Source organism: Humulus lupulus, chromosome 1 (assembly GCF_963169125.1).
Source record: "Humulus lupulus chromosome 1, drHumLupu1.1, whole genome shotgun sequence".
NCBI classification, from domain to species: domain Eukaryota; kingdom Viridiplantae; phylum Streptophyta; class Magnoliopsida; order Rosales; family Cannabaceae; genus Humulus; species Humulus lupulus.
Window position 1 is genome coordinate 134,432,606 of NC_084793.1, and position 10,310 is coordinate 134,442,915.

The 10,310-nt window shown below is 40.1% G+C and overlaps 2 non-coding genes across 2 annotated transcripts; both read left to right on the plus strand.

Moving 5' to 3' along the window:
• The first annotated feature begins 340 nt into the window (after positions 1 to 340).
• Positions 341 to 414, plus strand: TRNAM-CAU (transfer RNA methionine (anticodon CAU)). The gene has a single exon. It is a non-coding gene; the product is annotated as a tRNA-Met (tRNA).
• A 9,568-nt stretch (positions 415 to 9,982) lies between these two features.
• LOC133813159 (small nucleolar RNA R71) lies at positions 9,983 to 10,089 on the plus strand. The gene has a single exon (XR_009884198.1). It is a non-coding gene; the product is annotated as a small nucleolar RNA R71 (small nucleolar RNA).
• The last annotated feature ends 221 nt before the right edge of the window (positions 10,090 to 10,310 follow it).

Sequence of the window (10,310 nt, forward strand, 5' to 3'; positions counted from 1 at the left end):
ACTATCCCACAAGGGACTACGATAAATTATTCCTGCCAAGATGGCAATGAACTTCCCTTTATCTCCTACAGTGGATGCTCGGTTCGCCTCTCTCATGAATCTTTGAATGTAGTCTTTCAGGGATTCATCTTTCCCTTGCTTGATGTCAGCTAACTAATTGGCATAAACTGGTTGAATCTGCCCAGCACTAAAGACCTTGCAGAATTCTTTCTTGGACTACTCCCAGGAAGTGATGGATCCAGGTTTGAATTTCCAATACCATTCCTGAGCCGAGTCAGAGAGAGTGGTAGGGGACCATTCAATCCTTGTTTTCCCCCTAGTTCCCATTTCTTCTCTTCAGTGCGGGGTAGAGTAGCTTGGTAGCTCGCAAGGCTCATAACCTTGAGGTCACGGGTTCAAATCCCGTCTCCGCAAAATTTTTTTGACAAAAAAATGGAGTTAGGGAATACCCTGCACCTATAATGATGCTCTACACCGAGTAACTCCATCTGATCCTCGAACTTCCCAATATGTCGTACTGGGTCCTCCTTCCCAGTGTATGTTGGGAGTTTCGAGGTCTTGTATTTCAGTGGTGGTTGAGCAGCTTGGATATTAGCACTGAAGGGACTCTCACTTCTATGTGCCAGCTCGATATTGGAAAGTTTCTTTGTCAGACCCTGTACAACCATGACGAGTGCATCTATTTGAGCTTGCACTGCTGGTGGGATCACTGCTCCATGTAGGGTAGATGTCCCCAATACCCCCTCCTAAGCACTGGTCCTCCTGTTGATGACTTCCCTCAGATCCTGAGGATGTGCATCTTTCTCGAGCCTATCGAACACCGTATTGGTGTTGTTCATAGGTTCCATTCTCTTGCGAGACTGAGGGTGTGGGGGTGGCAGGTTCGCCTTGCCCTTGTCGGTGCGACCCTGCCCCTTAGCCTCTCCTCCTACATGACTTTGAGATTTTGAGCGGCCATTTCCATTTCTGTCATGCCTCTCAGATGTTTGACCTTCATCTCCTGCATTGTTTCATCTATCCCCCTGGGAGGGGGCCTTCGGGTTGGTAACACTCCTACTCCGACATGAAGTGTTATTCTTTTTAGTCATGGAGGAGGCAGTCTTGGAATGTGCCTCATCATCCCGTCTCTGGGAAAGTGGCTCTGAGAGCGTCTGTGGGGTTTGACTCCTCCCCTGGGACTCTCTATTACTGTTGTCTCGCATTCCTACTGCTTTGGCATGAGCCTCTCTCACCGCCTGAGTAGTAACTTCAGCGTTAGCTCAGGCTAACTGAGTAGCCACCTCCATGGCAACAACATCCTCCCGGTGCCTCCGATTAGCTTCCTGCTCCCTCTAGATCATCCTCTGGACCTGCTCATCTATCTCCCATTGTTGTCGTTCCACATTTGCCCTCTGGAGGGAAATTTCTGCAGTAAAGGCCTCTTACCTTGCCATAAATTGCACCATCTCCTCCTGGTGAGTATCTTCAGGATCTTCTACAACAAGTTGGTCTCCAACCTCCACCTGAGGTTCGCTAATGAGATCGATGGGATCCTGAGTGTTGGAATCCCTGGGAGTCGTTTTCTTTGTCTGACTGGGTTTTGGAGGCATCGTAAACTGATGAAAGTGTGTTTCTTGATATCGTACTCTCAATGAAAGCACCAAAATGTTGACTTGTGAAATTGGCCAACGCTCGTATGTACAGTATACGACACCTTTTGAACGAAATAAATATAATAAACGACAGAGTAAGAATATCTTAAACAAGCACAACAAATTTTATAGTGATTCAGCCGTGTTATGATGAACATTAATAACCTAATCAACTTAGCTTTTAGTATTGAATCACTCCACAATTACACTGAGGAACAAAAGCATTCACTCGTTTCTAATTTGCCCATAATTTCTCCCCAACTATTCTTCAGATCTCAAAAATTCCAGAAAAAACCCTCCTAGGGAAAAGTCCCAAAGTTCTCTTTATGAAGCCCTGGGTCCTTTATTTATAGTACCCAGGGGCTGTTACATGATCAGTAGTACTAGAGATCATGGTTTGGTACACGAGTATCAGGTAGTGGAGATACGTGTCCATCTCCCCCATGATTATGAGATCATGGGTCTTCTCGTTGTTTCTCTAGATCATAGTGGATAATGCACAATAGAAACCTCTAGGAAGATGTTAAGTCTCTGTTGGTATATGGGACATAGGTGCTAGGCCCGACGACCCGATCATGGGTGCTAGGCCTATGACCTTTTGGGTGCTGGACCTGTTGATCCTCTGGGTGCTAGGCCTGTTGATTTTAGTTTGAACGAGAGTGAGTATTTCTCAATGAAGTGTACTTGGGGGTTTAGGCCGATCACCCTATGAATAATAGGGTGGGCCGACCACCCAGATGGTTCTTGAGCACGTCAGGCCGACCACCCTAGGGGTTGGGGTCAGGCCGACCATCCCTAGGGGTCCTTGGGAATACTGGAGCCGACCACTCGTAGTCTAGGGGCTTTTGAACACACTAGGGCCGACCACCCCTAGGGATCTTGGGCCTGCTTAGGCCGACCACCCCTAGAGGTATGGGTCAGGCCGACCACCCTAGGGGGTTTAGGCTTGTCCAATTTCCCTATAGGTCCTGGACCTATCTTTTTTACCCGTCGGTCTTTTCTCAATACATCATCGTTTTTCCTTGATTTGTGATGCCACATGTCGCTTTCTCATTCGCAACGTCATCCCTGTATTTTTTAGGGATATCAGGATATAATAAGGCATGCTTATTAGCATTGCTATTGTATGTGAATGAATGTTAAAATGCATGTTTGAATTATAATTGTATACTGATGCTTGAGTTTTGGCATTAGACTATGGAGTTAATTCAAAACTTGTTATCATTGCCTGATCAGCTGAGTCGTTGATTGCTGATTAACTTGGAGATTTATGCCTCCAAGGCGATCAATTCGGATAGCTGACATCGGGATCTAGGCTAGAGATGACGATCAGGGCCAGAACCCTCCGGCAGTTCCTGAGAACTGGCACCAGTTGCTTGCTGATATGCAAGCTAGACTCCAAAGTCAAGATAAAAAGATTCATCTTCTGAGGCATCAGGCTCCCCCAGGGAGTGCTACACCTGACTTGCCACCTATTGTGGCATCAATAGTATAGCCGCCTGATATTGGGTACAGGTGGGAGCCGCTATATGAAATATTTAGGAAGCAGCATCCTCCAATCTTTGAGGGAGGACCCGATCCACTTAAGGTTGAACAGTGGATGAGTTTGATTACCTCCATCCTAGACTTCATGAGGGTGGTAGGTAATGATAGGGTGGCCTGTGCCACTTACATGTTTTGAGATGATGCCCGTATTTGGTGGGAGGTGGCATCCCAGACTCGAGATGTTTCTACCATGAGTTGGGACGAGTTTAGAGATCTGCTTAACCAGAAATACTATAGTATTGCTGTCAGGGCGACAAAGGTGAATAAGTTTATCAGTCTGGTACAAGGCAGCATGACAGTTACTGAGTATGCCCTGAAGTTTGACAGACTAGCGAGGTTCACACCTGATCTAGTGCCTATAGATGCAGCCAAACAAGACAAGTTCTTTTTAGGGCTGAATGTTATGATAGCTTGAGATGTGAGGATCACATTAGTACCTAGGGAGACAACATATGCCCAGGTGGTTGAGAAGGCCCTCACTGCTGAGGAGGCAGAGAACAATATATGGAGGAAGAGTGTTCCAAGACGGGATGTTCGCAAGGCAGTGCCTCCACTTGCAGGATCTTGTAGGGGCGGAGGCCCCAGTGATCAAAAAAGGAACACCCCTGACACCTTGACCACTGTTGGTCCCGATAGGAGGGGCCAGGGTGTCCAGGGTGGTGATGAGACATGGAAAAGCTACCCAGAGTGTGTTAGATGCAAGAAGCACTATCTAGGCAAATGCGGGGCGAAAGCCTGTTACTTGTGTGGGGTGATTGGGAACCTCAAGAAAGATTGCCTGACTGTGAAGAAAGAAGAATTAGGGAAGGCAGACAACTTGACTCTAGGTCGAGTGTTTGCCTTGACTCGGGCAGAGGCTGAGGCTTGTCCCTCGGTGGTGACAGGTCAGATTTCTAGCGTTGGCTCTTCATATACTGTATTGATTGACTCTGCTGCTACACATTCATTTGTTTCTAGCAAAGTGATTGATAGATTGTGTAGGCCTAATGAGTATTATACTGCAGGGTTTGGGACTATACTGACTACAGGGCAACTGGTAGTTTCTAGGAGATGGATTAGCGCACTGCCAGTGATGGTGGATAGCAGGGAACTATCAGTAGACTTAATTGAGTTGGGTATGGATGACTTTGACATGATTTTGGGGATGGATTGGTTAGGCAAATATGGGGCGACTATAGACTGCAGGAAAAAGATGGTGACCTTTGAGCCTGAGTGTGAGGACCCCTTCATTTTTGTGGGTATTGTGCATGGACCTCGCATTCCAATGATATCAGCATTGAGGGCCAGAGACCTATTATGAGGAGGATGTATAGCTTTTCTAGCCAGTGTCGTGGATGCCACTAGGATCGCACCAATGGTCCAGGGGAGACTAAAGTGGTATGTGAGTTCCTGGATGTGTTCCCTGAGGACTTACCGGATATAGAACCATTGTCGAGGGCACCATATAGAATGGCTACGGCAAAGTTGAAGATACAATTACAGGAGCTACTAGACATGGGATTTATCAAACCTAGCTTCTCACCACGGGGTGCTCCGATTTTGTTTGTGAAGAAGAAAGATGGAACCCTGAGGATGTGCATAGACTATAGGGAGTTGAACAAGTTGACTATCAAGAATAAGTACCCATTACCAAGGATAGACGACTTGTTCGATCAGTTGCAGGGTAAGACTATATTCTCAAAGATTGATCTCTGATCTGGTTATCACTAGATGAGGATCAAGGACGAGGATATCCCGAAGACGGCCTTCCTCACAAGGTACGGGAATTATGAGTTCCTGCTTATGTCATTTGGATTGACTAATGCCCCAACAACATTTATGGATCTGATGAACAAGGTGTTCAAGGATTACTTAGATTAGTTTGTGATTATCTTCATCGACAACATCCTAGTTTACTCTCGTTCAGAGGCAGAGCATGAGCAGCATCTCCAATTGGTATTGCAAAGGTTGAGGGAGCATCAATTGTATGTTAAATTTAAGAAATGTGAGCTCTGGCTACTGGAGGTGACTTTCCTTGGACATATTGTCAGTGGAGACGGGATTAAAATAGATCCAGCCAAGGTAGAAGCAGTTAGGGATTGGTCGAGGCAAAGGAACGCCTCGGAGGTTAGGAGTTTCCTGGGGTTAGTGATCGGTAAAATATGATGTGCAAGTATACACAATCGATTCAAGTAATAAAATAGTACGTGCAGTATCGTTCCCACAAGGACTATCAACCAATTACCAATAATTATTTTTAAATTTCTATTTGGATGTTGAAAATAGAGTGATTTTTTAACTAAGACTTAAAATTGAAATAAACTTTCCAATAATAAAGATTGATTCAATGATTAAAATCCTAGGGTATTAACTTCATCAACTTTTTATTCTATCAATTTTACTAATTAGATCTAAATCTCTTCTTCCTATTCTAATAGCAGGTTAACAAAAATTGATTCCTATTCTTTTTAAATATTTAAAATCTCAACTTATATTCAGGTTTTCTACATCTCTGTGATAAACTTAAACACATAGCAGGCATTAAGCATAGAAACCTAATTGCTACATAAGTCATACAGGTAACTGTCATCCAATATATAACCTATGTCTATATAATGATAGCATACTCAATTCGCATCTTTCAAATTTTGAATCAAAATCATAAATCAAGCAAATATTGATCAAGTATTTACTAGCATTAGGCAAACATTTTATAGATTAGAATAAAGAAGAAGAATCAATAGAACATCATAGTAAAATTAAATAGAAATCCAAGCGACTACATTAACCCCTAGATAGAGGATTTAGTTCATATCAGACATAATAACAATAACATTCATATAATTGTTCATAGAAAATAACTTAAAGAAATAAGATGAAGAAGAAATCTAGAAAACAATAAACCAGCAAAAGAAATCTAGAAACAATAAACCAATCGTCATTTCTTAATCTAGGGTTTTCAAACTAAGCAGCATTATCCAATTCGCAGAATAATGTCACTTTAATAGTTTTTCAATGGTCCCAATAGAAAAAACCATTTTGTCCTTCTAAAAATGGCTTAAATTTCAAAATTGTGTCGATAGCGCTGTAGCACTAGGTTTTGGGTGCTGTAGAGCTATTTGCACAATTGAAGTCATATGAAAATTCGCAAACTAGTGTTGTAGCGCTTGGTTACAGCACTGTAGCACTACCATCAGGTTTCCAAATTAAACTCAACTAGTGATGCAGCCCTAGTTTTGTAGCGCTAGTTACAGAAACAAAAGCCTTTAAAACAACCAGATAGCGTTGTAGCGCTATCATGCTAGCACTGGGGCGCTATTCACAGTAGTGTACCTCGGACTCCTTGCTTCCAAAATGACTCGATTTTCTCCAAAGGTGCTCCATTTTCTCCCACTTTTACTTCATTAATCTCTTTTCACCTTCTTAACATCAAAAACCTGAAACATGAACAAACAAGCATAAATCTGCAATAAAATAACCTTAAACTAATGAAAATCTTCCTAAAAACTAGACCATAAACAAGAATAAAAGTTGTTTATCAAACTCCCCCAAACTAATCCTTTACTCGCCCTCGAGTAAAGAACGCAAACTTACATGACAAAACTAAGAACCTAAACAACCAACACAACTGAATCAAGCCGACAACAATAATTCAAGCCTCAAGCTATGATGACTAACACACTTGTATAATCTTCAGGAAAATCAACTTATAATCGAGAATTTCAATCAAAATATTCGTCCAATTCACTTAAGTCCAAGCAAAAATAAAATCTCTCAAAATCATGATTAATAAATAAAATGCATTTGAATCAATTCATGCTCACCAATTTTTTTTTTCATTACAATCAATTAATATCATTATCCCATAAGCTTGCTATACTTACTAATCTCCACCAATGTAGAAAACACATGCTCAGAAATCAATAGCACTTTCATAGCTTATAATTTAAAGGGCTTAGGTAAAGGTAGATGAAAAAGTCATTTAGGCTCAAAATGTACCATAAGCACACAAACCAAACAAACCAATTTGTATTAACTTGCAAACCCCAAAAACAATCCCAAATTTATCAATCTTTCTTGCTCTGATAGAAAATTCATAAACCTGATTTTTTTTTCTTTTTTCTTTTAATGATACTACACTCCCCCCAAACTTATTTCTTTGTATTTTCAATTGGAGTGCCGTTCTTATTCAATATACCTTTTTTTTTCTTCTCTCAATTTTTCTTCTTCTATTGACACAAATTTCCACAAATAAATCCCCATTACAAACCATCCCCCAATCACTTTTCATATGCTCATGGTATATCAAAGGGAAGGAAAAATAACAAAGTTTCAAATAAGCTCAAAATAATTGTCAAACAAAGAGAATCAAATTAGGCTCAAAATTCGGTAACTAGGGATTTAATAAATCAAGGTTAGCTTGAAAGGCTCAAACATTACAAAGAATGGCCTAAATCATCTTCCAAAACATGCATCATCTAGGATTTTGTCTCAAATAGCAAGCAAACAAGTCTAGAATAACAATATTTTCATAATTTATTTTCATTTTCAAAATTCGGCAAGTATAAAAATTGTTCAATTACACAAAATTTATTAAAAATCATGATTAAGCTCTCAATTATTTAAGTAGACAAAGTAAAAATTGGAAAGAAATATTCAACCAAGCACACAGATTTTTATAGCTTCATTCCCATTCAATTTATATAGCATATCATTCAATCATATTATCATTGGCTAATCATTGTCAACTTGATTCAAATAACACTCTAAACGACCTAGACAAAATAACAAACACAACACGATGAACAAAATAACATGCTATATGCAAAACAATAAATTCCTTCCCCCAAACTTAACCTAAACATTGTCCCCAATGTTTAAATAAAAGCTAAGGAAAAGAAACTTATTTGACACCTCAGACTGCTTAAAATGATATGAATTGAGATGGTGAATCAAAAATGGGGAAAGAAAAATTTTGGGTTAGCCCATAATTCATTATGCCAAAGCCCGAAGTAGCGCTGCAACTCAAATTAGTCTCATATTTAATAGAAATTAAAATCAAATAAAAATAGATAACCAAAATACTAAAATTAAAGTATTCACAATACTAAAACTTAAATAAAACTAATAAAAAGAATGCAAATAAAATATTGGAATGCCTCCAAATGTGTTGTCGTTAACATCATTTAGCCGAACGCTTGTTTTCTTTCATATTTCAACTTGGATCAAGGCCACCCCTCACATCCTTGAGAGCCTTAGTGTCATGAGTTGGCCCTCATTTCTTATTATTATAGATTGGTGGAAATTTACCCTACTCATGTAACATTCGAATCCTCTCACTAAAGAAGCCTTATAAATAATGACGCACTTTTCGCATTCCAGTTTTAGCCATTGATATTTGCTTAAAGACTTCCAACTTGTTCTCTCCTCTTTTTACCACTTCAACTCTACAACAAGTTGGAATTTCCATTGCTGCAAAAACATTAAATATTAATCTTTCTCCATATCAATAATAATAAAGTCTGTAGGAAAGATGAATTTGTCCACTTTCACCAATACATCCTCAATCACTCCACGAGGATGTTTGACTGATCTACTGCCATCTACAAAGACACGGCAGTAGGTCGAGCTTCTCCCAAATTCAACTTCCGAAAGATTGATAGAGGCATTAATTTCACACTGGCCCCTAAATCAAATAAAGCCTTTGTCACCATTGAGCCCCTATAGAACATGGTATATTGAAACTACCAGGATCATTAAGCTTGGGAATTATTTTCTTTTGAATTATCGCATTGCACTCCTTAGTAAGTGCCATTGTCTCATAGTCCCCCAATTTCCTTTTCTTTGACAAAATTTCTTTCATAAACTTCACATAACTTGGCATTTGTTCAAGTGCCTCAGCAAACAAGATATTGATGTGTAGCTTTCGAAAGATATCCAAAAATTTAGAAAACGGCCTCTCAAGCTTATTCTTTCAAAGCCTCTGAGGATATGGGATCTTTATATGGTGATCTATGCTTATTTTTTGCTGCTTCTCTAAGTTCTTAGTAACATTAGACCCACTCACTTCCTTATCTTTATCAACCATTTTTGGCACTTTTAGCTCATTGCCACTCCTCAAATATATTGCATTGCACTGATCTTTTTTGTTTACCTCAATAGTGCTTGGTAAGTTCCCTTGAGCATGGTTGGTCATCAAAGTAGCCAACTGCCTTAATTGAGTCTCCAAGCTCCTGATAGATGCCTTAGTTTCTGTCATGAACTGGTTCAGTACATCGGGCTATGCGTCGAGTTGTTTCATTTGTGTTGGCTGATGTGGTTGTGGATATGGAGGTGGGTAGTGTTTCAAATTTTGAGGGAAAGACTGTTGTGCAGCTTGATTATTTGTCCATGAGAAATTAGAGTGATTCCTCCACCCTTTGTTATATGACATCGAAAAGGGATGGTTGGTTGGTCTTTGAAAATTTCCTATAACTTGGACTTGTTCCATAGGTATATTATTCATATCCATGATAGGACATTGATTTAATGGATGAGCACTTCCACATGCCCCACATAAACTCTGTACTTGCATGGTTTGGGCTGACAGGTTGCTCACTTGCACTGTAAGCATGGAAATAGCATCCAATTCAATCATACCAGCCACCTTCTTTGTTTGTCCCCTTTCACTTGGCCATTGGTAGTTATTCATGACCATCTCCTCTAGAAATTTATACGCCTTATTAGAACTCTTGCTCATGAACACACCTCCTGCTGCAACATCTATTATGGTCCGAGTAGTACCATTCAACCCATTATAAAAATTATGGACTAGCATCCACTTCTCTATACCATGATGTGGACACTTCCTTAACAATTCTTTAAATCTTTCCCATGCATCATACAATGATTCCCCTTCTGTCTTTTAGAAATTATTAATTTCCCCTCTCAACTTTGCAGCTTTTGCTAGTGGGAAAAACTTTTCTGAGAACTTATGGGCTAACTCCTCCCATGTTGTGATAGAATTAGATTGCAGTGAAATTAGCCAACTCTTTGCTCGGTCTTGTAGAGAGAATGCGAATAATCTAAGTCTAATCTCATCGTTACTCACCCCATTCATCTCAAATGTTGCACATAGCTCCAGAAAATTGGGTATGTGCAAATTAGGATCTTCCG